At 38.0% G+C, this 27,868-nt stretch overlaps 1 long non-coding RNA gene across 4 annotated transcripts in view; it reads left to right on the forward strand.

The window, feature by feature from the left end:
- Positions 1-10,221: 10,221 nt before the first annotated feature.
- Positions 10,222-27,868, forward strand: part of LOC134484644 (uncharacterized) — a 57,297-nt gene continuing 39,650 nt past the window's right edge. For 2 of the 4 annotated variants that reach the window (XR_010062216.1, XR_010062212.1), the window contains exons 1-2: positions 10,222-11,186; positions 12,578-12,753. This is a non-coding gene — a long non-coding RNA (uncharacterized LOC134484644). The remainder of the gene's footprint in view (positions 11,187-12,577; positions 12,754-27,868) is intronic. The other 2 variants (XR_010062210.1, XR_010062213.1) reach the window with 2 other exon arrangements.

Below are 27,868 nucleotides of genomic sequence, written 5' to 3' on the forward strand. Positions count from 1 at the left end.
TAGAACTGGAAAATATCATCCTGAGTGAGCTAACCCAATCACAGAAAGACATACATGGTGTGCACTCATTGATAAGTGGCTATTAGCCCAAATGCTTGAATTACCCTAGATCCCTAGAACAAACGAAACTCAAGACGGATGATCAAAATGTGAATGCGTCACTCCTTCTTTAAATGAGGAAAAAGAATACCCTTGGCTGGGAAGGGAGAGGCAAAGATTAAAACAGAGACTGAAGGAACACCCCTTCAGAGCCTGCCCCACATGTGGCCCATACATATACAGCCACCCAATTGGACAAGATGGATGAAGCAAAGAAGTGCAGACAGACAGGAGCCGGATGTAGATCGCTCCTGAGAGACACAGCCAGAATACAGCAAATACAGAGGCGAATGCCAGCAGCAAACCACTGACCTGAGAATAGGTCCCCCGTTGAAGGAATCAGAGAACGAACTGGAAGAGCTTGAAGGGGCTCAAGACCCCAAAAGTACAACAATGCCAAGCAACCAGAGCTTCCAGGGACTAAGCCACTACCTAAAGACTATACATGGACTGACCCTGGACTCTGACCCCATAGGTAGCAATGAATATCCTAGTAAGAGCACCAGTGGAAGGGGAAGCCCTGGGTCCTGCTAAGACTGAACCCCCAGTGAACTAGACTATGGGGGGAGGGAGGCAATGGGTGGAGGGTTGGGAGGGGGACACTCATAAGGAAGGGGAGGGGGGAGGGGGATGTTTGCCTGGAAACCGGGAAAGGGAAAACACTTGAAATGTATATAAGAAATACTCAAGTTAATAAAAAATAAAAATAAAAATAAAAAAATAAAAAAAAACAAAAAAAAATAAAATAAAATGGGGGTAAAGGGGGTAAGAAAAAAAAATCCCAGCCAATCAAAAAGCAGGAGAGAAACTTCAAATCCAGTCTCAAGGCTCTATTAACAAAATGTCACTTGATTCAAGGCTGAGGAACATTACAGAAGAGGGGGCGAGAAGATTGTAAGAGACTAATTTTACTATGAGATGGTGTCTCAAAGTAACACGAGAAATTACACTCATAACCTCTCACTAACATGATCGACTAAACAACACCTGAGGAAGAGAGGGGATGGGGAAGAATGAAAGTTTAGTTTTCTTTCTTTTTCAACTCCTCCTCCCCCTCCTCCTCCTCCTCCTCCTCCTCCTCCTCCTCCTCCTCCTTCTCCTCTCCCTTTCCCCCTACCCCTCTCCCTCACCCACCTCCTCTTTCCCCTCCCTGATCTCCCTCCCTCCCTCTCTCTCTCTCTCTCTCTCTCTCTCTCTCTCTCTCTCTCTCTCTCTCTCTCTCTCTCCTTGTTGGCTATTTCCTATTTACATTTTGAATGTTATTCCCTTCCCTGTTTTTCAGTCCATAAGCCCCTTAACCTTTCCCCCTACCCTTCTATAAGGGGTTCACATTCCCACCCACGCCCTCCCATGCCTCCCCACATTCCCCTACAGTGGGGCTCCAACTTTGGCAGAAACAAGACTTTCTCATTACATTGTATCCATCAAGGCCTTCCTTTTCTACATCCATTTGGAACCATGGATCAGTCCATGTATAGTGGTTTGGTACCAGGAAGATCTGGTTGGTTAGCATGGTAATTATAATGGGGTTGCAAATCCCTTCAGATCTTTCAATCCTTCTTTAATTCCTACAACACAAGTATGGTACTTGATTCACTAGTTTGCAGATGGCATTTGCCTCTGTATTTGACATATACTGTCTATGTCTCTCAGGAGGTATCGATATCCAGTTATTGTCAGCCTGCACTTCTTAGCTTCATCCATCTTATCTAGTTTTTGTGTCTTAATATGCATGGGCTACATGTGGGACAGGCTCTGAAAAGCAGGTCCTTCAATCTCTGTAATAAACTTTGCCTCCTTATCCCCTCCCATGGGTATTTTGGTTGCCCTTTTAAAGAAGGAGTGAAGCATCTGCATTTGGTCATCCTTCTTGAGTTTCATGTGGTCTGTGTATTGCATGATGGGTAATTCAAGCTTTTTGGATAATATCTACTTATCAATGAATGCATACCAAGTGTGTTTTTCTGTGATTGAGTAACCTCACTCCAGATGATATTTTCTAGTTTATAACATTTGCCTATGAATTTCATGAAGTCATTGTTTTGATAGCTGAGTAATATTCTGTACTGCAGATGTACCAATTTTTGTATCCATTCCTCTGTTGAAGTGCATCTGGGTTCTTTCCAGCTTCTGCCTATTTTAAATAAGTCTGCTATGACCATAGTCGAATATATTTCTCTGTTGTATGTTGGACCAACTTTTGGGTATATGCGCAAGAGAGGTATAGCTGGGTCCTCAGGTCATGGAATGTCCAATTTTCTGTGGAACCTCAAAAGAGTTGTACCAGTCTTCAATCCCACCAACAAAGGTGGAGTCTTCCTCTTTATCCACATCCTCACCAGCATCTCCTGTCACATGAGATTTATATCTTAGCCATTCTGACTGATGTGAGGTGGAATCTCAGATTTGTTTTGATTTTAATTTCCCTGATGACTAAGGATGTTGAACATTTATTTAGTTGTTTTTTGGCCATTTGATAACCTTCAGCTGAGAATGTTTTGTAATTCACTGTACCCCATTTTCTATAGGGAATTTTTGCTTTCTAGTGCCTTACTTCTTAAGTTCTTTGTATATTTTGGATATTACCAGCTACCAGATATAGGATTGGTAAAAATCTTATCCCAATCTGTTGATTATAGATTTGTCCTAATGACAGTATCTTTTGCTGTACAGAAGCTTTGCTGTTTTATGAGGTCCTATTTGTCAATTCTTGATCTTAAATCATAAGTCACTGGTGTTTTGTCCAGGAAATGTTCTCCAGTGCTCATGATTTCAAGACTCTTTGGGACCTTTTCTTCTATTAGTTTGAGTGTATTTGGTTTGATGTGGAGGTCCTTGATTCACTTGAACTTTAGCTTAGTACATGGTCATAAAAATGGGATAATTTCCATTCTTCTACATGCTGACTTCCAGTTGAACCACCACTCTTTTTGGAAAATGCTATGTTACTTCTTTGGATGGTTTTATCTACTTTGCCAAATATCAAATGATAGGTGTGTGGGTTTATTTCTGGGTCTTCAATTCTATTCCACTGGTCTATCCATCTGTCTCTTTACCAATACCGTGCAGTAATTATCACTATTGCTCTGTTTACTGCTTGAGTTCAAGGGTGATGATTACGCCAGTTCTTTTATTGTGAAGTTCTTTTATTGTTGAGGATAGTTTTAAATATCCTGGCTTTTTCTTATTCCACATGAATTTGCAAATGCTGTTTCTATCTCTATTAAAGAAGTACGTAGGAATTTTGATGGATATTGCATTGAATGTGTACATTGCTTTTGGTAAAATTGTCATCTTTACTATATTAATCCTGTCAATCCATGAGCATGGAAGCTCTTTCTGTCTTCTGAGATTGTCCTCAATTTCCTTCTTCAGATACTTGAACTTCTTATCATACAGATCATTCACTTTCTTGGTTAAATTTACACCAAGATATTTTATATTATTTGGGACTATTGTGAAGTGTGTGATTTCATTTTTTCCTTTCTAAGCCTGTTTATTCATTGAGGAGAGGAAGGCTACTGTTATGTGTGAGTTAATTTTATACCCTGTCAATTTGCTGAAGTTATTTATCAGGTTAAGAAGTTCTCTGGTGGAACTTTTGGGGTCATTTAAGTGTATACTATCATATCATCTGCCAATAGTGATATTTTGATATGTTCCCTTCCAATTTGAATCCCTTTGTCCCCGTTTTGCTGTCTGAATTCTCTGGCTCTGACATGGAGTCCTGTTTTGAATAAGTAGGGAGAGAGTTGGGCAGCCTTGTCTAGTCCCTGATTTAGTGGGATTGCTTCAAGTTTCTTTCCATTTAGTTTGTTGTTAGCTACAGGTTTGCTGTATATTTCTTACACTATGTTTTTATATGAGCCTTCAATTCGTGATTTTTCCAGGACTTTTATCCACAAGGGTTGTTGAATTTTGTCAAATGCTTTCTCACTATCTAATGAAATTACCATGTTCTCCTTATCTTTGAGTTTGTTTACATGTTGGATTACATTTATGAATTATCCTATATTAAACCATCCTTCCATCCCTGGTTTCAAGTCTACTTGATCATGATGGATGATTTTTTTGATGTGTTGTAATATTCAGATTGCAAGAATTTTATTGAGTATTTTATCATCAATATCCATAAGGGAAATTGGTCTGAAGTCCTCTTTCTGTGCTGAGTCTTTTTGTGGGTTAGGTATAAGAGTAATTCTGGATTCATATAAGGAATGTGGTAGTGCGCTGTCTGTTTCAATTTTGTGGAAGAGTTTGGACAGTTTTAGTATGATGTCTTCTAAGAAGGTCTGATAGAATTCTACACTGAACCCATCTCGACCTGGGCTCTGTTTGGTTGGGAGACTTTTAATAACTGCTTCTATTTCTTTAGGAGTTATGGGGTTGTTTAGATAGTTTATTTATTCCGGATTTTCTTTGCTACCTGTTATCTGTCTACTAAATTGTCCATTTCCTCCAGATTTTGCAGTTTTGTTGAATATAGGCTTTTATAGTAGAATCTGATGATTTTTTTTAATTACTTCAGATTCTGTTCTTGTGTCTCCGTTTTCCTTTCTGATTTTGTTAATTTGGGTACAATCACTTTGAACTCTGATTAGTTTGGCTAAGGGTTTATCTATCTTATTGCTTTTCTCAAAGAAAAAGTTCCTGCTTTTGTATCGTCCTTTTCATTTCTACTTTGTTGATTTCAGCTCTGAGTTTGATAATTTCCTGCTTTCTACCCCCCTTGGCTTTACTTAGTTCTTTTTGTTCTAGAGCTTTTACATGTGCTATCAAGCTCCTGACATATTCTCTCTCTTGTTTCTTTTCACAAGCACTCAGAGCTATAAGTTTCCCTCTTAGCTCTTCTTTCAATCTATCACATATGTTTGGGAATGTTGTATCTTCATTATTCATTAAGTTCTAAGAAGTCTTTAATTTCTTTCTTTATTTCTTCCTTGATCATGTTGTCATGGAGTAAAGCATTTTTAAATTTCAGTGTATATGTGGGCTTTCTGTCAATATTGATATTGTTGAAGACCAGTCTTAGTGTGTGGTGATCTGATAGAATGCCTGGGATTATTTCTATTTCCCTGTATCTGTTAAGGTCTGTTGAAGGACCAATTATGTGGTCAATTTTGAAGAAAGTTCCCTGAGGTTATGAGAAGAATGTATATTCTTATTTTTTAGGATGGAATGTTCTATAAATATCTGTTAAATCCATATGTTTTATAACTTCTATTACTTTCTCCACATCTCTGTTTAATTTCTGTTTCTAGGATCTCTCCAGTGATGAGGGTGGGGTGTTGCAATCTCCTACTATTATCATGTCAGGTGCAATGTGTGCTTTTAGCTTTAGTAAGATTTCTTTTATGAATCCTCAGGATCTCTCATTAATCATTTTTATCGAACAAATCCAAATGTAAATATAACATTCTGGTTCTTGAGTTGATATTCTGGAAATTTAACTGGAAGAGGCAAGGACTCACTCTCTAACTAGAGAGCTACCTATACAAATAAAGAAACTACTAATGAAAAGGAAGTTGCTTTAAAATACTTCAAATTAAAAAATGTAGTCATTTTCTGTGTTGGCTGTGGGAAGGTTGTTTATTTGTTTTTGTTTGTTTGTTTTAATTTAATGTGGAGAAATATTTAAAGTACATCAAAATAAGTGTGAAATGCATCACAATAGAATCCTATGCATTCCAGCATTTTTTTACAAGAGCAGAGTCCACTGAGAGGTCAAGTATGTACAACACCATTCCTGCTTCATAATTGTCAGAGCTTTAAGTCTAACCCTATCTTCTCTACATTTAGATTTTTATAAATTTTGCTTGATTGGGTCAGATCTAATCTAATAGATCTAATAAGCTCTTATAACTGACTATGTCCCCTGCACTCCTGAGAAAACCATTTATTGTTTTAATTTTTTTTTTGTTCTTGTTTTGGGGAGCTGTGTTTTTCATTAAGATCAATAGAAAATTAATCTACTGATCAATTAGTGAATAGAAAGGAAAATTATGTATTATGGAGAAAAATTTCCCAAAATGCAGTGTACACAAGTGTAAAACTAAATGTTTGTGTGTAGACATGCATACATGCTCATGAACCATGTAGCGTACAAGCATTCCACACCCGATCAACTTAAGTGATTTGGGAAATTAACTTATTCACACAGAAGAAAACTCATGGGGAATACATTTTTTTCTTAGCCATGTTTATAAGTGACCAAATGGTGAAGCAGGATGTAAACAAATACTATTATCCTTCATTGTTTTAATTCATGTACAATCTCTACGTGCTCTTATTCTATTGTGTTTCTCTGTGTCTCAGTCTCTGCATGAATATATAGGAACACTTGTGTATGTGGCATAAGAGTGTGTGTGTGTGTGTTGTGTGTGTGTGAGTGTGTGTGTGTGTCTTATATTGTATTTATGTTCATAGGTGTAATGTTTATTTATTTATAATTTGGAAGTACTGAAACCCACATTTGATTTGTGGATCAACTATGTGCAATCTACTCACATAGCTCAGACATTTCATTATACAGGTGAATAGAGAGAGAGCCTAAGAGGATGGAGATATCTCCTAAACTACTCTTGTCAGAAAAAAAGTGGTTTATCTTTTGGCAAGAAAACCCAAACTTCCACAAAGACATATACACTCCATAAAACAGAAATGGACATCTCATGTGAAAGGAAAAGTTATCAGACTGGGAGAAAAATGAGTTTGCCACATTCCAATATTTGAGGGACATGAGACTGATCTTCAGAAGATATAATGGGAAAGGACAGGCAGAATCCCCAAGGAACCAAACTATGCTAAACACTGGAGCTTCTCATTACATGAGAGGTCAGAGATTAATAAGGATGGTAAACATAATGATAAGAACTTTGCAGTCCATATTCAGTCTCCGTATAAGGCTACAATGTGAAAAAGATGAAAAGTAGTCACCACCAAAGTGCTAACAGAGCTACTTTAGCAGTTACATTGTGAATAACAAAGTGTAACTATACAAGTGTGTGTGTGTGTGTGTGTGTGTGTGTGTGTCTTATATGCTATTTATGTCCATAGGTAACATGTTTATTTATTAATAATTTGGAAATACTGAAACCCACATTTGATTTTGGAAGCGAAGAATTATATTTGAAAACAAACAAGGCTGTACTGGAACTGAACAATTTTCCATGAAAGTAAGCACACAGCAGGTGCCATATGCAAAAGTGAGCAAAGAAGAAGGAACTGTATACATACTATGTGTACAGAAATACAGGTAGTTTCGTGGAATTCTAAGATGTCGAGATGAAAGAATAGGACGGAATTCTTATCAAGCCAGGCATCATGTTTGCTCTTAGAATACTCACATTCAAGAGTCTGAGGGACGAAATTAGGAATTTCAGGTTAGCCTAGACTACATATGAAGACAACACATATTTTATTATTTTTTATTTATTTAAATCAATAGTTTGATTGATAGAATATCATGAACAATATTAAGAAAACAGAAATTTCATGCCTACACAGTGATACTCCTGCTAAGATAACATGTTCAATAAAGAGACAGGAACTATTCAGTTACAAATACCAGCTGTCATATTGAAGGTTGTGGCATGAGGGGTATGGTGTTGTTTGCTTGATCCTTCTTCACTTTCAAGGCTCATTTTACACACCTTAAAAAGCTTCTCTGACTACCTCGTTACTGTGCAGACATCGAGATGTGCCTTGCCTTTTCTATGTATTAAAACCAGTAATCATTTATTTATCAAATGATTGTTTGATTTTACTTTATCTTCAAAAATAATGAGTCTTGAGGAAATGATACCTTTACTGTGTGGGTTTGAATATTCATCATAGCAATCAGAGAATAATCGGGGCCCAACACACACACAGGGTGGTTGGAGAGACTATAACTGTGGCAACAAGTAAGCATAGTAATGAGTGGGTTGATCTGTTTTTCTGCATAACATTGATAACTAGTTAATGATAAGAATGGGTAAAAAAATGAGATAAAGTCAAGGTTTTCTTTACCTTAATTTGAATGATTGCCTATACAGCATGTGAAACTGAACTCAGACCCATGGTAAAGCTTCTGCCTGAGCTTCATTAGTGCCACAACTACAAGTGTGCACCATCTTTGTAAATATTTGGACACTTGGCTCAATGCTTAGCACACTTTGGAAAATCCCCTGGTGTTAAGAAAGAAAGTATTAGATATGAAAATCTGTGAGAATAAATCACTTCTAAGCTTTGATTTTTGTGACTATAGAGAAAGACTTTGACTCTGATGTAAGTGAGAATCTAAAAGTATTAAAAAATTAATATCTTTCATCTGCAAGAATCCTTTTAATGGCTTACTGCTATCTTCCAGGAGATGAGTTTCAATTGTGTCAATTGCTCTTTGTGGCAGGAAAAGGGCTTGTCTGTCAAATACTTTGAGATTCCTGGAGAATGCTTCATCCTGTTCACCCTCATTCTGCTCCCATATCCTTTGCTATCTACATTAGTCCATCTCTACACACTGCCATGTACTTCTTTCTGGCGAACTTATGTATCCTGGAAATTGTTTACACTGTCTCTGTCATACACAATTTATGGAGAGCCTTGTAAGTGAGATCTGAGTAATCTCTCTGGAGGGATGTGTCACACAGATGTTGTTCTTCACAATTTTAGGTATAACAAAGTGCTGCCTATTGGCAGCCATGGCCTTTGGCCACTGTATGGCCCCACTTCACTATTCAACCCAAATGAGTCATGAGGTATGTGTCCATTTGGCATTTTTTTCATGGGGAATAGGTTGCCTTGTAGGGTTGGGACAAAACTACTTGAGACCCAAATCTAACCACCCACAAAGAGTTGATGAATTCTTGCTCATCTTCCATACCACTGTGACATCCATGCTGAACCCCATCACGTATACCTTAATGAACCAAGAAGTCAAGGCAGCACTGAGAAGAACTCTGGGTCTGATGAAAGTTCTGATAATAAGAAGGTAATTAAAGATCCCAAAGTGCTTTTTAAAAAGGTGCAAAGTCTGTGAAAACAAAACAAAACAAAATCCCTTTGGTCTTTCTTTCTGTCTTGAAACAAACTTTTAGAAACATAACTTTGTTTTAGTGTGTTCCCTTTGTTCCCCACCATGCTTAATTGCAAACAATTGTAATATATGTTTGCTACTAAATTACTTTAGTAGATTAGTCCAGTACTTAAATGTTTTCATCCGGGCAGCGTTTAAACCACATGCTAATGTCTCAGGGTCCTTGAAAATTCTCTGTACCCATTCTTAGCTATTTGGAAATCTTCCACAAATTGTTTGTAAATGATCTCAAGTCATTGTGCTACAATTCCATATTCCTCAGTACATGTAAATTCATTGCATTGGACTGGAACTGCTAAGTAGTTCTCGGGACAGTGAATTGTTAGGCTCTGCTTTGTGTAACATTTGGTCAGTCCATACTTCAGTTCTGGGCACCCAGGCCCTATGATCTTAGAACAGGAGTAGTCTTTCCCCCACTTTTTGATCTATAGGGCAGTGGTAAAGAATTTCAGCCAGATGTTTCTCAACATAAATATCATAGTTTCAGATAAACACACACATACACACATGCACAGACTCACACACAAACACACACACACGCACACACACACACACACACACAAACAAGCATGCATGAACACATTATACAAGAATTGATGTGGGTTTACAAGTGACAGAATACAAATAGAAAAGCCGGCTAGTGTCAGATAATTAGATTCAGGTTGCTATTAAACAAGAAAATGAAATAACGTAAAATTAGAATTTGAGTCTTTAGAAATATATTGAAACAAAAATAAAATTCCATTTAAGTGTGCTGAAAATATGGAACACATTAAAAAAATAACCATGACACTAAAACTACAGTATTGTTTTAGGCATGAGTCACCCAACCAGAAAGACAATAATTATATTCTCCTCAGACTCATTGTTCTGAGTGTACTTATAAGCAGTAACGACCATTCAGGTCAAAATGTTGGTTAAAAAAATGACTGAGATGCTACAAACAAATCCTAAAGTTTTGAAGAGACATACAGTCTTTCCACAGGCATTAAGTAATTCTCCTATTATTTCTATTACTTTAAAATAATTACAAAAGAAAATACATTAAAATATTTTAACTATGAAAGGAAAATAATTTAAAATAATTTCATTGCTACATAATTGGGTGTTGTTAAGATGACAGGCATCCTCCTAATGTATAACTGCGATAAGTAAAGCAAAAAACACTTTTTGGTATCTGTGTCAAATACATATAATCTCAACCTATAAGAGAAAAACAACTGGACAAATCCAAATTCAGAGACATTTCAGCAAAGTATTTTTCTTCAAAGGTGTAGTCACATAAGATAAAAATAGTAATGAATTATCACAGAATAGAATAACATAAGATATGTAATAACTAAATGTCAACTGGATTTCTGGATTGAAAATGGGCATAGATAGTGTACAGTTCTAGAAACATTGTTATTATGATTTGATCAACCTACAAAATTACTTTTAACATTTTTTTCAATTTTCTAATTTTTTGAGAATTAGTCATTAGATTGATTAAAGTATATAAAATTTAGTAATTAGGTTACGATATAAAACCATACTGTTTCCTATCAATTAAATCTCCTTTTCCTGTATTGTTTGAATTCTGCTTTATTTTTTGTATTGATTCATATTATTAATTTATTTATGTCTCAAATGCTGTCATTTTTCCTGTTTTCCCCCACAGATTCCCTTAACCCAATCACCATCCTTTTCTGATTTCTTCTTTCAAAGAGTCAAAACAACAGGAGTTATAAGGCATGTTCAGTCCCTGAATAGCTGTTCATATGGCCATGCATTTGAAAATCTACAACATTGATAATGCAGACATCAGGAAATATCATTCAAAAATGATCTTCAAATATTAAATAATCTCCACTTATCAGCTAACAACTATCAGCTTTACAAAACAGGAAGAATCCAAGAGGAAAAATATCCTTGTAATGTACGTAGATAAAATTGATCAGATAAGAAGGAAATCAGAGAGCAACCTTCCTGGATTCAACACAAGAGAGCCTCAGTTCCTGTAGTGTATTCGGTATGAGTTTATAGAGTTTATGGGTTAATACCTGGAAATGAACTCCTACAAAAACCAACAACAAACAGACCACAAACTGAAATATTTATAAAAGCCAAACAAATATGTGGAAAGTATTATTTTCAGCTCTATATGAGAATACTAATGTTTAATTGTATATTAATAAAATTTTAATTTAATAACTGCATATTTTATTGCAAATTTTTAAATAAATAGATTTTAAGTGACTCATGTGATCATTAACCTTAGTGGCTTTGATTGCATTATAGATCAATAAAGTGTTTATTTGACTGTGTTTATCACTATGAATATTCACCAAAATCAAATTATGTGAACCAGGAACTGCTCTTCTGTTTTCATAGTTTTTGTTGTACATATGTAAGAGTTTTATCTGCTTATTCGTGTGTTCAATACATCCATGCCTAGTGTCCAGGAGGTTTAAGAGGGTGTGAGATTCCATGATGCTGAAATTACAGCCACTTGTGAACTGTCACTTGGGAGCTAGGGTTCGGTCCTGAATTCTCTTGAAGAATACATAATGTTATTAATCACCAAATCATTTCTTCATCTTAAGCAAATGCCACTTCTTTGTAAATATAGTTCCTAAGCTGTCCTGCCTTCACCATAGACCACTGTTTTCTCAAATGTGATAATTTATTAAACACACACCCACCTGCTTCTTACCTTCATATATATTCACACAAACACACATACAAACAGAAACACACACACTCACACACAGAGACACACGCACAACTGCTCTTACCTTCAAGTTTACTTACATACTTACTTACACACACACACACACACACACACACACACACACACCTGCTTCTTACCTTCAAGTAGACTTAGTTATTTTCACATTAATTTGTTTATTTATTCACTTTACATGCTGCACCCTGCCCCCCTCCAGTTCACCCCTCTCACAATCCTTTGCCCATCCCTTTCTCTTTAGAGCAGGAGGGGAACCCTCGGGTAGCTCCTCCCCTTGCGTATCCAGTCTCTATGATCACATCCTCTGATACTGAGGCCAGACACAGCAGCCTAGATGGATTGGGGTGGGGAGCTAGAAGTGATTTCCAGAAAGAGGCAGAGAGCTGGGGTAAGAGATGCCCATTAATCAATGGGTGTTTCCTTAGCTGAGAATCACAGTCTCAGTGATATGGACCTAAAGAAACCATCTGCTGTCGCCAGAGAGCAACCCAAATGGAATGATAAAGAGACACCAACTTTAGACACAAAATTCATTCTGACCACAAGAAATGAAAGGGCTGTGCATAGAGAAGATAGTGAAAAATGATCAACCAATGGTTACTGCAGATTGAGACCCACCCCATGGATGAGCACCGATCCCTTACACTATTAATATGACTCTGTTATGCTTGCAGACAGCAGTCTAGCATGGCTTCCCTCTGTGAGATTCCACTAAGCTGCTGACTCAGACAGAAGCAGGCATCATCTAGTCAAACCACGGTGGAGCTTGGGGACTCTGATGGAAGAAGAGAATGAAAAGGATTATGGCCTCTAAGGATATAGGCACTCCACAGGCTTTGTCTTCATGCAGGTACCGAACAGCTAGTATTGGGCCTTCCCAAAACATGCTGTCTGTAGATGGGATATTTGTTTTTAAAATTCATTTATTTATTTACTCACTTTACATCCCAAAATGGGTGCTCCATCTTCATGGGATGCCAACACTCATTGTCCGGGGCACTTATAAAAAGACAAAGCTACACATTTGCTACCTATGTCCTGGGAGCTCAGGTTCAGTCTATGTTCACTCTCTGGTTGGTGGTTCAGTCTTTGGCAGACCCCAAGTGTCACTGTGAGTTGACTCTACTGGTCTTGCTGTGGAGTCCCACATATCATCTGGGCCTTGATTCTTCACCTTATTTTTTAAAGACTCCCCAACCTCCAGCTCTTGTTTGGTTGTGAATCTTTACACTTATTTCTCTCAGCTGTTGGGGGGTGGAGTCACAGAGAGGTCAGTTATGCTAGGATTGTGTCTGCAAGCACGGTAGAGTATCTTTAATAGTGTCAGGTATCGGTGATTGCCCACGGGTAGCGCTCAATCTGAGCTAAACATTGGTTGGAAGTTCCTTCCATGTCTGCTCTATCTATCTTCGTATCTGAAGATCTTGTAGGCTGTGTTCATTTTGATTGAAGGTTTTGTGGGTAGGTTTTTGTCCTTGTCACCTCACTGGGAGTCATTCCTGGCTACAGAAGTGGCAAATTAAAGATCTGTATCCCCACTGCTACAGTCCCCCAAATAGACACCATGTAGCCTCGCCTTTCCCAGGTCTCTGGCACCTCCTAGAGATGTGCACCCCACACTTGTGATTTCCATTCTCTTTTCCCTGCTTTCCCTATAACTAATTCCTCCAAAGGCCACTCCATTCCCCACCTCCCCTCCCATTCAGTTTCCTCCCACCCTCCACCCTTCTCAATATCTATTATGCTAAATACATTTTAAAGTCAATATTTAGGAAAAAACACTGAGTAAGTGTAGGAAGTATCCCATAAGTAATTGTTGTGGATGTTTAGGGAAGGCATGAACATGTTAATTTTTATAGAGGTCAATATTACTACATATATTGTTAGAAGAGACACTGTCTTCATTACATTCAACATGAAGGAAACCATTTATATATTCTTTTAAGTTATACAAGGGAATCTGTTAAAAGAGTTACACACATCACACAACTTTATTACCTTAAAGCTCCCTTTATTGCAAATATTTACACAATGTAAAGTACAAAGGCTTACACTCATGTGAGTGTACTTTGTTTCAAAGTTAACGTTTAGAAATACAGGTTGATGAGAACAGTCATCTCAGACTCAGAGGGGATAAATACATCAGGGAGTCATGTATTACCTTACCTGTGTTCTTTCCTTTATTCCTGCTGAAGACAAATCTCATTTGCAGCCCCTACTGTGTGAGATGGATTAGAAAATGCCTGAGAGTCTACAACCCAGAAAGAAAAAAGACAACATCTCCAAATAGTACACACAGTCAAAACTTTCTTGTAGATCTTAACACTTGAAACAAAATGCAAAGAGAAAATCCATTTCCTAGGATATTACAATAAACAGGAAAGGGTACCTGTAGGAAACATTCTCAGGGGATTTTAAACTTCTGTACCTAAGAACGAAACTGCCTCCATTTACGTGAAGATTTGTTTCTTTGGCAAGAAAGTCAGTTTGTCTCTTGACGGTTGTGCTGTCTGTTCAATACTAATGCAACGGTGATGCTTTATGAATGTGAACAGATAAACACACCAGTTTTCACTTCTTTAAAGAATTTCAAGAAGAACCTGAAAGAGAATGTATAATGTTTTAGAAATGAAATATGTGAATTTAAATTAGCCAGCAAAAATATGTTGTTAAAAGTTTCTGCCTTCTATTAATAATTTTGACTATTCTTGCTATGAATAAAAAGACGGTTATGTAATGTCTACCAATCCCCAAAGCCTGAAACATTGTGGAAAACTGTCTTATTCCTCCCTAACTTGATGTCTCTCTCATGTTGAAGAGCAAGAAACTTTCTGTACTTGCATGTATTTGCTCTTGGGAGCATGCAAATAAATCTTTCAGTTCCAAGAACAAAGACATGGCCGTCCAATGGGACCCATATGAAATAAAATCTTTCTTCCTGACGTCAATGAACTTTAGCACACCAGTAACAATGCAGATAGCAATATAATGGAATAATCCTGTAATAATAATAATAATAATAATAATAATAATAATAATAATAATAAAATAATAATAATAACAACAACAATAATAATGGACTAAACCCCTCAAGGGATCACGGAGTAAGGATAGTAAAAGTTGAGATGTGTTTTTCAGGTGATATTGTATCCAGGAAAGCAAGTTTCAATAGGACAGACTCCTCACACATGAAAATTACTCAACCTGTCAGGGCCTCACAGAGAGAGTTGAGAACCAGAGTGGTCTTTTAGGACAAGAGAAAGATTCGCCAACCTCCTAAAAAGAAAAGGAATCCAGACAGTCTGTGTGAGGATGATTAGCTTATGCATGATAAACACACACACACACACACACACCCATACACACACACACACACACATGCTCTCACACACACACAGATTCACAGAGAAACACAGCAAGAGATATAGACAGTTAGACAAACAGACATACACACAGAGAGACACAGACAGACACAAACACACAGACACAGACACAGACACACACACACACACACACACACACACAGACACACACTCTTCTCTTGTCTCCTTCCTAGAGTGTCCAGGGGCACAACATGTGTGAAAGGATGAAGTGGGACCAGGAAATAGTCAGTCAGCAGAAGATTTGTCTGCCTGCAAGTGAATTTTGGTTTCTTCCAAGGATTTCAGTGTCACAGCTCTGTTAGAAGGTATTCAGGGACACGCTATGTCTGTGTGCATATATTTTACTCAGGATGACCAAGGGCTAAATAAACCTTGGAGAGGAGGAAGGGGTTTTCGTTTGCATTTACATCAGTTGCAGGTTTAAGGTACCAGTAAGTCCTCCTTTGCTATATCTTTATAATCTCTATCCCCGCATCGGTCTCTTGTTCAAGGATCTCAACTTTATCTCCTCAGAAATTGACTCCACTGAATGTGCCCCATCCCCACCCCTGATGTCCTACTTGCTCGATTTCAAAAGATTACAGGTTCGTACTCTGTATCTCTGTTAGATTAAATTCTAAGGAACGTGGCCCTCTAGACACGATGAATTAACGAGTGCTTCCATCGAGTTTTCACATTAAACCGTATCCCCTATTTCTGGCCAGTTCTCTCAGCACCGCGCTATCACTCCATCGTCCCCGCTGACCCTCCACTCCTGTCCTCACTCGCCCTCACTCACTCACAGAACCTGTTCCAGTTTTCCTTTCAGAGAGGTCGATGCTTTTCCCTCACGGGCCTTCTTCTTTCCTGTGTTCTCTCTGCATTTGTAGATTGTAGATAGAATATGATTTATCTCAAAGCCGATACAATGCATAGGTAAACGCCTGCCATGTTTGTGTATCTAGATCTCAGTTCCCTCCTGTGCTGACTTTTTTTAGTTTCATCTATTTCCTCTTAAACTTCATGATATCATGCCTTGATCACTATGCTGTCATTCCTCCACCCCAATGATGTCATGCCCAACCACCATGATGTCATGCTCCACACCCATGATGTCATGCCTTTGCCCCTTGCTAGAATGGTTGCATCTATTCACCAGGTAACATTCTGAATGCTGCCCTGTCACCACACTCCTCCAGTCCCCCACCAATTACAGTCCCTCCTTGTACCCTCTCCCCTTCTCCTCTGAGAGAGTGGAGAGAAACCTATGGGTGTAACCTCTCCTCTTGCACATCAAGTCTCTGCAGGCCTAGACTCATCGTCTCCCACCAGGTCCTGAAAACGCAGCCTGGGTAGGAAAACAGAATACGCAGACAGGCGATGGGTTTAGTGAACCCACATGAAGACCATTGTGCTCCTCTGCCTCTCTCAGTCCTTCCCTCAGTTCTTCAGTGAGACTCACTGAGCTCCATCCGAAATTTGGCCATGCATCTGTGCACCGGTGTCAGTCGACTGCTCGGTGGAGCGCTGCAGAGGACAATAACTCTACCCTCCTGTCTGCAAACACAAGAAAGGACCATAAATAATGTAAGTGTTTGCCGTCTGCCCATAGGATAAGTCTCACATCCGGCCACTTATCCTTTTGCCATTCCCTCATTTCCTCTTCCATCTCTGTCCCTGTGTCTTTAATAGAAAGTGCAATTTCTTGGTAAATATTTTGGGGGTGGATTTGTGTCCTTATCCTTCCACCTTAGGTCCTCTGTGGCTACGAAAAGTGACCATTTCAGTCTCCGTATCCCCACTGTTATGAGTCTCAGTTAAAGTCACCCTCCTGGATGCAGGGATAGCCTCACACATCCCAGACTGCAGAAAAATCATACAGATAGCACCCACCCTGGACAGTCACTGATTTCAGTTTATTTCCTTGGCCCTCTGTCCCTCTTGCCCATCTGTCCCAAGAAATGATTCTCAAACCTCATTTCCCTTCCCATACACTCAGCCACCCAATCCTTTTCTTCCACCTGCCTCCTCTCATTATTTTATTCCTCCTTTTGTGTGAAATTCAAGCATTTTTCTTGGGTCTTTATTCATGTTTATCCTATTTGGTTCCATAGATCATAGTGTGTGAATTCTGTACTTTATGGCTAATACCTTCTTTTACATGAGTATGTACATGCTATTTTGGGTCTCAGTTACCTCATTCAGAATAATAATTTCTCATTCCATCTACTTGACCGAATCTTCACAATGTCCATATTTTTCATTAGCTGTGTAGTATAGCATAGTGTAAATGAACCACATTTTCTGTAGCCAGTATTTGTTTGAGGCGCATCTGGCTTATTTCTCTTTTCTGTTCATTATGAAAAAAGCAGTTAGGAACCTTATGGAGCACATGTCCTTGGGGTATGGCAGAGGTCTTTTCAGATATAAGACCAGGTGTAGTATAGCTGTGTCTTTAGGAAGAATATTCCCCATTTTCTCAGAATCTACTGGAAAGATATGCAAAGCATTATACGGATTTGCTCTTCCACCAGCAAAAGCAATTTGTATCCTGATATTTATCTGCTTCATCAAAGGAGGTTCGCCACTGACTATCCCCCTATCTTGGACTCAGGTGATCACATATGAACCTTCTTCAAATTTTAACTGGTCAGTAAATACTAGAGCTTATTACTGATAGCCAGAGGGGAAAGTTGGTACTGGAGGTTTGATGGTGGTGTTAGGTAAAGAGGCAGAAGAGGGTAAGAGGGGAAGGGAGAGGGCTGAAGATAAAGAGGAGGAAGTAATGTTGGAAACAATCCATATGGCCTGGAGAATGCACATTTAGCAAGGGGTTTTATGATTGGGGTATAAGTTATGATAATGTTAGATCTACCCAATACACGTTTATAGATTATAATTATAATAAACAGATTGTGTGTTTTCTTTATAGGCTCATTGGTTTCTGAAATGCCAACAAGCTTTCCTCTACAGTATTTGTGGATCAAATACTCTGTTAATAGAGATCTCCCCTTTTAGGGGCTCTAACCATTGATCCATAGTCCAGTAGACACAGCTGTCTCTTCCTCAGTCATGTCTCTTGTATTTTCTGTGGATATCTGTTTCTTCAGTGATCCATGCCCAGTGTTCCTTTTTCTCAAGGTCTTCAATGATCTCACCCAGAGGAGTTTCAATTTTCTCAACTCGTTCCATCTAGTTGACCACAACTTCACAATGTCCTTATTTTTCATAGCTGTATAGTATTCCACTTCAAATATTTCCTGTTAACAGTGAACCATTGCGAACAGGCTAAAATTTCTCAAGGAAACTTTAAACATTCATTCTCTAAGCTAGATCTCTTCATCCCATAATGCTTGGGTTGACTGAATGGCATGGCATGAGCAGATTTTTCTAATGGACATCAAAGCCATTTCCTTCTCCAGTAATGGCTGCCATACCTCTGTAAGAGATTTTTACCCAGGTTATTTTCGGTGACTGATGTGATTTGAAATTGTGACAACATCTGCTTGCTAGAGTGACAGAGATGTTTGAGGTTGACCATGCTTCCACAGCCAGATGCCCTTCACCAGAGGAATGGATACAGAAAATGGCCTATATTTACACAATGGACTACTACTCAGCTATCAAAATCAATGTGTATGAAATTCATAAGCATAATGGATGGACCTAGAAAATATCATCCTGAGTGAGGTTACCTAATAACAGAAAAACACACAGTATGCACTCATTGAAAATTGGATATCAGCCCAAATTCTCTAGTTACTTATGATACAATGCCCAGACCACATGAAACTCAAGAAGGAAGATCAAAATGCAAATGTTTCAGTCCTTCCTTTAAAGGGTAAATAAAATATCTATATGAGGGGTAGGGAGGCATTGTTTTTAGGAGACTGAAAGAATGGCCATTCAGAGACTGCTGGACATGTATCACACACACACACACACACACACACACACACACACACACACACACTCACATACACACATATATATGCACCAAAACTATTATGGATAAAATAAGGATTTGAGAGTTTATCATTTGAATTCGCTACAAAATATTTACACTGTTATATTCACTCTATAGCTGGGCCCCCTTTGTTGCCAAATTCATTGCAAAAATGGAATTGTAAAACAGAATTTTTGAGTACACATTAAGGAATATTTATAAAGTCCCCTATCAAGGAATGTACAATAAGAAAGTGAAATACAATATTCATTCAATTAAATATCTGTAGGGAGAATACTGGCCTTTGGGATACAAAGAAAATGTAGAAAATTGAACTATATATCACAGGAATGAACCTGGGAATTAATTATTATCTAGAAGAATTCCTCCACTCCATATTCCTAAATCATTTCTACCAATGCCAAACCTTGACTACCTTTCTCCATTCATAGCATGTAACCACTAATGAAGCAAAGAGGTTTCTCTAGCTTTAGAGAGATGGACTACCTAAAGGTTTCCACTGTGTCACAGGAGACATACCTGGAAAGGGCACTCCAAATCTGGTCAATGTAGGGAAATCTGTTTAGCAGGTGGGACATGACATGTCTCAGTGACATCATCATTAGGCCCTCCCGTAAGTATCTCTTGTAACCTGGAAGCCTCTAGCTGCTTCTGTGATGTCACAAGTGTTGTCCTGGCTGCAACTGCCTCTCAGATACTCCTGCTGTACCTCTAGGGTTTACTAATTGACCTCTAATTCAGAGTAAATTGCCATAGGGGAGGGAGAAAAAAGAGGATTAAGATATCAGTGATGGGGAAAAGGAAGCTGCCTTTCTGTCTTTGTATAAAAAAAGGAAGAAATATGTGATTCTTGGGATAGCTCAGAGAGTCCTTAGTATGGATTAAGTGGGATATCTGAACAGTTAGCCTTGATGTGAGCCTTCCGCATATGGGAATCAGAAGCTGGGAGCCTCTCATAAGCAACTGGAGTTTCCTGTTCGTATCATTCCTGAAAGTCAGAGAGTTTATAACATTATTTTTTTTCTATTCAAAAACCAAGTGATGGGCAGGGCACAGTTGTTTTCCTGAGAGCTCATAGCCTTTATTCTTTTTGTCAAGAAGAAAAAGGTCCAAAGGAAGAAGGGAAAGACAAATATTGAGTCCTCAGCTCAGAGTAAACTCCTCCATGCTTTGGATACCTATAGTGCAGTTTTTGTCTGACACTGATATCTGAGAGAGAGAACTGTTTGTAGTTGAGTCTTCATCATCTCAGTCTTTCCACTAGTATTACTCTGACTATCATTCCATTACAATGACGTTTACATTTCTGAGTCAATAGCTGTGAATACTTCACAGTGTTCCTTAATTTCTTTCATTTTTTTTTATTTTTTAGCAAATTGTATTCCTTTTTAAATTTGGTATATCTATATTTACATTTCAAATCTTATGTCCCTTCCCAATTTCCTTCCCATAAGATCTCTGACCGGTCCCCCTCCTCTTTTATAACCCCCATTATTGTCTGCTTTCAGTTCACTGGTTTGCCACTAGAATGCACTTCTGTATTTGATATGCTCTAGCTGTGTCTCACATGGAAGATCTATGTACAGTTCCTGTCATCATTCACTTCTTAGCTTCATCAATCTTATCTATTTTGGTGAGTGATATATATATATATATATATATATATATATATATATATATATATATATATATATATATATATATTTCTGCCACAAGTTCGGCATGATCTGAATGGGATTCCATCAGTCTCTGCTCTAAATTCATAGATAGTATTGTTCCACCTTTTAAAAAGGAGTGAAGCATGCACATTTTGTGTGTTCTTTTCTTGAGCTTCCAGTTGTCTGTGGACTGCATCTTGGGTACCTTGAGCTTTTTTGCCAATATTCACTTATGATGATTTCATACCATATGTGTTTTCCTGTAATTGGGTTACCTCAATCAGTGTGATATTTTCTAGTTCATTCCATTTGTCTATAACTTTTTTGCGATCATTGGTTTTGATACCCTAGTAGTACACCATTGTATAGATATACCATATTTTCTGTATTCATCCCTCTGATGAATGCCATTAGGGTTCCTTCCAGCTCCTGGGTATTATAAATAAGGCTGCTATGACCACAGTTGAGGATGTGTCCTTTAAGTATATTGGAGCATCTTTGGATTATATGCCAAGTAGAGTTCTATCTGGATTCTCAGGTAGTGAAATTTCCAATTTTCTGAGGAATCTCCAGACTGATATCCAGAGTGGTTAACCAGTTTGTAATCCCACCAACAAAGAAGGAGCAATCCTCTTTCTTGACATCCTTATAAAGATCTGCTGTCTCCTGAGTTTTTATTTTAGCCATTCTTACATGTGTGAGGAGGAATCTCAGAGTTGTTTTCATTTACATTTCCTTGATGACTAAAAATGATGAACATTTCTTTAGAAGGTTGTCAGATATTTGATATTCCTCAGTTGAGAAATCTTTGTTTAGTTCTGGACCACAATTTTAATAGGGTTATTTGTCTCTCTGTAGAGTTACTTCTTGAACTCTTTGTATGTATTAGGTAATAGCCCTCTGTCACATGTAGGAGTGGTGATATATATATATATATATATATATATATATATATATATATATAATCTCAAAGTTGTTCTGTTCCTTGATACCCACTAGCAAGTTGCTCAATAAGGGGTACAACAACAAGGAGTTGGTGAGCAAAGTTCCTCTATTAGGGGCTTTAGCAAGCTGAATGAATCCTCAGGCCTCCATATTTGTTAGGACAGGAATCTATATGGATGTCACACTGTCATTTAGACAGAGTACACCAAAAACATCATATTATTTCCACAGTACAGTATTGAAGCTACTCCATATCACACACATGGCATGAGGTTATTGTTAAACAGAGATGACAGCAATCTCTCCCTCCTCTTGTCAGGAATTTATTCTTCCATAAGGAAAATCAGTGTTTATTGTTATGTTTCAAAGCCTATATAAAGGTCTGATCCTGAAAAAGGGTTTATAAAGATCATCCTGGTTTTATATGAGAAATTTGGAAAGCCAGATGTATCCCCATAGTGTTTGTGACATCTAATAAGCACACAGTGGCATGTGTTGGCTGAAAGAATAACATAGTGTACAACAAGGTACACGATCAGCCTGCTGTAAAGGTTATTCTTTTTCACAGGTGAAAGGCTATGTATCATAGGATTTGTGTATTACAACAGCAGCTGATGACAAGTTTGAAGAAGCATTCCTGAGGGCTCCAATAGATTTTCAACACAGTGATATGCCATGGCAAGTAGGGCCTAGCAATCACTTGACTTGGAAACATCATATAATGTGATGTTTGACAGCTAGGTTGGATGATTCTGGATTATTGCTAAATTAGCACAAAAGAATGTAAATACAAGAGGCCATTCCAGAGCAATGCAGAGTCATTGTGAGGACCTTCACCCAGAACAAAGAAACTTGATCATGTACTGCAATTAAAGGCACGAGTCAACACTATCAGGCATCTGAGGACTCTTAAAAATATCTAAGCAACCATACAACTTGTATTTAGACAGATAGTATCTGAATCTGTAACTAACACATCAGTAAACCTAAGAAGCTTATAAAGTGTAATTGTAAGGTGTTTGGATGATGTCATAGTTGGTGATTTCATTGTCATGCAAATATATGGACTTGAGTTTGCATTCCCAACAAGTACCACCAGTTGCGAAAATAATTTTTTTTTTATGATGGCTAAACTCATCTAAGAATGCTGGTTCAAATGAGTTATGAGTTTTCTTTTTATGTTCAAAGAATGTTTATGTTTTAATCATGTGAATGTGTGCATGCATGTACACACACACACACACACACACACACACACACACACACAGACCCTCACATGCACATGCATAATCCCATGCACACACACAGGTATTTGTGATGTTTGTAGGAGCCAAAACGGATTATTGGAAGTCTTGAGGGTGAATTTACTGTCAGGGTGGGGTAGGAAGGCAGATGAGACCCAGAAGAGAGAACAGAGTGAAAAGAAGAGGAACGTGCAATGGTTTTTGGTTCAAAAAGGCATGGACATACCATCTGGTCAATTGGAATCAAGAGAAGGCCAGATAAAACATAGTAATAGTGTGGAATTATAGATAGAAAATAGATTTTAATGAGATAAAGTGTAAATATCTGGGCATTTCGATTTCTCAAAATGGTTTATCTTAATATAAAATGTGTGTGTGTGTGTGTGTGTGTGTGTGTGTGTGTGTGTGTTTTATCAGGGAATAAAATGGACAAAGGCAGGGTAAAAACACCAGAATGGGAGTAAATTATTTTTTACAACAAACTACCTCCTTGTTTTTTGTTTTTGTTTGTTTGTTTGTTTGTTTGTTGTTGTTTTTGTTGTTGTTGGTGGTGGTGGTGGTGCTAGTGGTGGTGTGTGTTTGTGTGTGTGTGTGCATGCGTGTGTGTGTGTGTGTGTGTGTGTGTGTGTGTGTGTGTGTGTATGTGTGTGTCTTTTAACAGGGAATTAAATGGACAAAGGCAGGGTAAAAATACCATATTGGGATTAAATTATTTTCTACAACAAATTACCTCTTTGTTGTTTTTTGTTTGTTTGTTTCTTTGTTTATTTTTTGTTGATTTTGTAGTTGTTGTTGTTGGTAGTGGTGGTGTTTGTGTGTGTGTGTTCGTGTGTGTGTGTTTTGTGCTATGTCTTCCTATTGTCCAAGGTCACCTTACAGAGATCAGGGTTAGCGTAAAAAGAATCATATGTCCTAGAGGTCCTGTGGACAGTCAGTGTGCCACAATTGCCTCATATAGCCAGGCTCCCACTGTGACATAAAAAGAGGCATAGATGCTGCTGTGCATTATGCATTAGTCAGACATACTACCAAGGACAATGCACTCTTACAAGGCTCTTTGGTGATTTCTTGCCTTCCTAATCATCATTTCTCCTGGTGGCCCTGTTGCATACAATCTAGATTACAGTGTTCTAGTACACCAGGAAAGCACCCTTTTGCCTGGTTCTTCCCTGATTTACCAGAAAGCAAGTAGAGGAACTCCACACAAAACTTGCACTCAGGATTCAGCAGCTTTTCCCACCCACTCCCAGCTTTGCATTTTCTCCCCTTAAAGGACTGAAGAAAAGATTCTGTCATCCAAAATTGGTAGAAATCAGCTTCGAAAAGTGTCCTAGAAGGTTTCTAGACAGCGAAAATCAAAATATAACAGGAGGTGTGTTCTACAGCTGGCCTCCTTCTCAGCAGACAATCAACAAATATTTCTCCAGGCTCTTCAGTGTCACAGCTCTGTGCCCATGTCTGGGGGGCCCACAGGTGTGTGAGACAAGGGACATAAGTTAGGGATAGGAAGACTGCTACACAGTAAGAAAATCTGTGGGAGAAGTAAGTCATATGGCCAGTAATTCCTTTGTTTTAATTCCCTTCATCTGTTCCCTTTGCATCTGGATTACAGCCTTTCCCAAGTCCTCTCATCCCATTCCCACACTCACATGCTCCTCTTCCATTGCTCCTTATCCTTCACCTTAGAGAAGGGGGATTCCCACATGTGTTCTAACCTGCCATGCTATGCACCCTTTTTTTTTAGTTGGGAGACTTTTAATGATTGTATTTTCTTAGGGGCTTTACCTTTATTCAAGTTGTTTACCTGATCTTGATTTAAATTTGAAATTGACTATTTTGTTCTGATTTTCCAATGTTAAGGAGTATATGCTTTTTTTTTTTTTTTTTTTTTTTTTTTTTTTTTTGAGCTGGGGACCGAACCCAGGGCTTTGCGCTTCCTAGGTAAGCGCTCTACCACTGAGCTAAATCCCCAGCCCGAGTATATGGTTTTGAAGTAAAACCTAAGGATTCTTTGAATTATCTCATTGTTCCTCGTTATGTCTTCCTTCATTTTTGTTAGTTAGGAGAATGTTCCTCCACGTTTGAATTAGATTGGCTAAGTTGCTAATTTTCTCAACTCTTGGGACCCTTTTTAATATTACTGTCTTCTTTTTTCTTATTTATTGATTCCAGCTTTGAGTTTGATAACTGCCTTCTGATAACTGCCCCTGTGGCATGTTTGTTTGTTTGTTTGTTTGTATGTTTGTTTTCTTGTAGAGGTCTTCCCTGTGTTTTTAAGTTACTGGTATGTGATCTCTCTGATTGCATTGGAAAGGCCATTTTTGTAGTGATCTTTCCACTTTGCAATTCTCTCATTGTTTCTCATGAGATTGTGTATGCTACTCCTTCATTTTCACTGAATTTTAGAATGTCTTTAATTTCTGTATGTCCTCTCGAGGCCATCAGTCATTCGGTAAAAAGTTGTTTAATTTACATGAGTTTGTAGAGACTTTTCCTTGATTTTTAATGCCAGCTTTAGTCCATGGTGATCTTTTCCTATATCTGTGTTCTCTTAATGTATGTAAGATATCTGCCTAGGCCCTTCTGACTTTTAGACTTTCTGTTTAAAATTAATATAGTTTTGTTAAGTTTGCCTATGTTTGTTACTTGGGCTTTTTCCTTTGTACCGTTTAATATCATTTTTCTGTATATTAAGATTTGATTATTATGTGGACACATTTGTTTGTTTTCTTTTCTTTTAATCCAACATATTTCTTGTTCTGTAAACTTCATGTACATTCATGGACATCTCTTCCATTGGTTTAGGGGAGTTTTCTTCTATTACTTGGTTGAAAATAGTTCCTGGACTTTCAAACTGAGAATCTTCTCCTTGTATTCCTATTGCCCTTAGGTTTGTTTGTTTGTTTGTTTGTTTGTTTCTTTTTTCATAGTGTCCCATATTTCCCGGAGGTTTTATATTTAATATTTATCTTTGCTGATAGATTAATTCCATCTGTCTTATATGCCTGTGATTGCTGCTCCCATCTCTTGTACTCTCTTGTTGATGTTTGCATCTATAGTTTCTGTTCTCTTACGTAGGGTTTCCATCTCCAGGGTTTCTTTATTTTATGTTTTTCTTATTTCTTCTATTTTTTTTTTCAGGCCTTGAACAATCTTATTCATTTTCTTCACCCATTTGATTTTATTTTCCTATATTTATTTACAGGGATTATTCATTACTTCTTTAAAGTTAGCTAGAATTTTCATAAGATTAGATTTAAGGTCATTTTCTGCTGCAGCTGTGATTTAATATTCAACAGGCTGCTTTAGTATAGTTAGAACATGGTTATACCAATTGCCCTGGGTGTTATTGATTGTGATCTTATGTTGCCCTTTAGCCCTCTTGGTTTTGCAGTTATTATGGATTTACATGATGATTTCTGAGATTATCATTGTTGGAAAAGTGCTTTTGGATGCCCCACTCCATTGATTCCTGTTTTCTTTCTGACTTCTGCTCTGAGTGTCCCAGAGCACAGGTTACTTGCAAAGGTTCAAACCCAGTAGGGGTCTATCCACAGGTTTTTACGGCCTATGCGGCCTCTTGGGTTTTGGGTCCTAAAATTGTTTCTATGTTACCTAGTATAGGTTTTGTTTGGGAACCCAGTTACCACATTAATCTAGAGCAAAGAAGGTGGAAGTTGTTCTCCAGATAATGGACCCTAGGGAATGGGGTGATATTTAAGGTTCCTGAGTGTGCTTTAAGGGGTCTTGTTACACAAGGAATTGGGTCAGGATCTTTCTTGGTTAGTCCTTGTCAGAGCTGGTCTCCATGAAAGCAGTCAGAGTTGTGCATCAGAAAATGGAGTGCAAGATTCAGGGTGTAGTTTACTCCTGCAGAGTGTGCTTTCAGGGGATTTGCTGGCAAGTGCTTGAAGCAGTGTCTTCCTGGTTGTCCATTGTGCCGGTAGGCCTCAGGGAACACAAGCGTCGTTTAAGCCTTGAAATGTAGTGCTAAAGACAGAGTCTAAATGCATGAAGCTTAATTTACTTTACTGGCATTCTTTAACTTTATTCTTAAGATACCTATAAACTGACACACAGTTTTGTTTATGTCCTGTGTAAGTGAGGACTAATTTGTGGAGTAAGTTTGCTTCCACAGCAGTAACAGATATCTTGGATTGAGAAGAATTAAGCACCAAGTACCTGTGACATGATTGGAGGCACCTACTCTATCCTGGGTCTATACCGATTTCACACAACCAAATATTAATCTATGTGTCTACTTATATGTCTAGGTATCTAGGTATCATGGTAGGTAGATAAACAGACAGAGAAGTATTGATCTGAGATATGCATATATATATACATAGATATACATATATATACATATATAGATATACATATATGTGTGTGTGTGTGTTTGTGTGTGTGTGTGTGTGTGTGTGTGTGCCTGTATGTGTTTGTGCACATATGGGGAGAGGAGAGATTATTTGAGTGACTTACAGGCTCTGGTACAGCTAATCCAACAATGGCTGGCTGTGAAAGTTAAGGTCAAGAATCTTCCAATTGCTGTGTCACCGAGAATGATGTCTTAAGTTGTCTTCAGTGGTTTTGGCATTCTTTCGAATTAAGATTTAATGCCAGTAATGAAATAAACTTGCTATCAAGACAGACCAAGCAGGATAAGAACAAGCATTTCTTTCTTCCTTGTCCTCCTATAGACTTCCAATAGAAGGAATTGACCACATTGTAGCAGGATTAAATATCTGGATTCATGGTGTGTTTTTGTATTTTACATATTCAGACTAGA

This window comes from Rattus norvegicus (genome assembly GCF_036323735.1).
Source record: "Rattus norvegicus strain BN/NHsdMcwi chromosome Y unlocalized genomic scaffold, GRCr8 chrY_unlocalized_21, whole genome shotgun sequence".
Taxonomy (NCBI): Eukaryota; Metazoa; Chordata; class Mammalia; order Rodentia; family Muridae; genus Rattus; species Rattus norvegicus.